The sequence below is a fragment of the Kryptolebias marmoratus genome, linkage group LG15, assembly GCF_001649575.2.
Source record: "Kryptolebias marmoratus isolate JLee-2015 linkage group LG15, ASM164957v2, whole genome shotgun sequence".
NCBI classification, from domain to species: domain Eukaryota; kingdom Metazoa; phylum Chordata; class Actinopteri; order Cyprinodontiformes; family Rivulidae; genus Kryptolebias; species Kryptolebias marmoratus.
Genome location: NC_051444.1, coordinates 155,901 through 157,787, shown reverse-complemented (window position 1 = coordinate 157,787; position 1,887 = coordinate 155,901). Strand labels below are relative to the sequence as shown.

Here is a 1,887-nt window from a genome sequence, read left to right as displayed (position 1 = left end):
GATGAATTTGAGATTTTCATTTGTTGTCATTTGTAATCATCAAAATTAAACGAAATAAACATTTGAAATATATGAGTTTGTATGTAATGTATGAATATAATATACAAGTTTCACTTTTTAAATGGAATTACTGAAATCAATCTACTTTTTCATATTCTAATTTTATGACCAGCACCTGTAAGATCTTCCGTTCCCATTGAAATGGGTATAATGGACCTCTTGACTAAATTCAACGTCTAAAACCTTCATACCCTTATTCATGACAAAGTCATACAGTAGAAGGCTATGGTCATTAAAAAGGGATTGTTTGTGCCACTTCCATGCTAATGTAGCGTGAAATGAAAGAGGGGCATTCCTGTCACCAGTAACTATCACAGATAGCTTGCATGCATCCACAATCCCTTGCTGGACAATCCTACTTGATCCACAGCACCATTGTGGTAAGGGAGATAAACACCGATCAATGTCAGGATCGAATACCCATGACACCTCAGCTCTATGCTAGCGATGCAATCACTTGCAGCTTGGAGGAGTTTAAAATGTAGGATAGTTCCTAGTTTACAAATGAAACCAGTCCCATTGTATGGGCGACTGGGCTGCATCGCGTCCTCTGGGTGAAAACTTGACTTCAAGTCCACTCATAGACCTCTGCTATTACACTCTTCTTTCATTGGGAGTATTTCAAGAGGCTTCAGCCAATGTTCACAAATGAAAGCAATGTCCCAGAAATGAAGTAGGTTATTCATAATCACATCATGAGAACTTTTGTGGCTGTGACAGTTGAAGGAAAAAAAATAACCAGTGTCTTCACATCTTCAGGCTTCAGATCTATACCAATATCAACCATAACTGCCATCAGGTCACTAACAGTAGAGTCTGGATGGACACCTCCATTTTAAACTTGTGTTGAGGGTGGTTGCTGTTGTGATTGGATAAAACTGCAATTAGCAGCAAAACCGGTTGTAGAGTTGCACCATTCTCCATCCTCTCTGTTGTCCGGATCAGTTTCTGATGGTTCCTTCTGTGTGCCCTTCTTTATAGTCTGCCCTCAAAACCCTCATTGAGTGTATTCTCAGGGTCAGTAGAAACTAACAGATTGTTCTGGTGAGTGCAAACATTGCTAATGCACGTTTGCTTAATGCTGCAAGCAACTCACTCAATTCAGAACGCTGGATTGTACCATCAACTTTGAGTGTAGGAGAGTCCTTGGAAACCATCATTTCCAGCTCCTTGCAGAGAGGTCACAATGGAGTAGCAAATTCCAAAAATGTCCAGAATAATAGTTCTTACCACATGGTGCTTTCTAAGTCTGAGGATTCTCACCCATGGGAAAATCTTGCTAAGTTTTTTCATAAGAGCGCTCCTCAGACCATGACGCACTTTAGATCCAGCTTAACTGCAAAGATCATCAGGACTGGTTCAGTACACAGAGCTAATTGAGTCCAGAAAAGACTGGATTGGGTCAGTGGGGACAACAACACCATGCAGAGACGGTCAGATTCAGGTTATTTTCTTTATACCGCAGCTATAGAATCTCATCCTGGGATGGTGCACTGGGCTCAAGGAGCGATGTGGTACTGCACTATTCCCGAACAACTTTCCTGATAGATGGAGGTCAGGGAAGAGAAGCTTAGATCGAAGCCATGTTTCCACTCTGAGTGCACCGGGGCTAACGACAGCCGTTAGCCACAGTTAGCAGAAGCTAAGACACGATTTCAGCTCCTGGAGAGAAAGAAGATCCTTCAAGCAGGTTTATCCGCCTCCTTCTTAGAGTTGATCTGACATCAGTTTTAGGGGAAACGCTTGACTCTGTGAAGCTTTAACTCATATATATGTTGTGTATACATATATATACATACACATATACACAACATGAGTACCGCCAAC

The 1,887-nt window shown here is 41.4% G+C and overlaps 1 protein-coding gene across 1 annotated transcript in view; it reads right to left on the bottom strand.

Annotated features, from left to right (window-relative positions):
- The window catches only part of arnt2 (aryl-hydrocarbon receptor nuclear translocator 2), a 27,316-nt gene that overhangs the window by 24,139 nt on the left and 1,290 nt on the right, over positions 1–1,887 (bottom strand). The window lies entirely within an intron of this gene.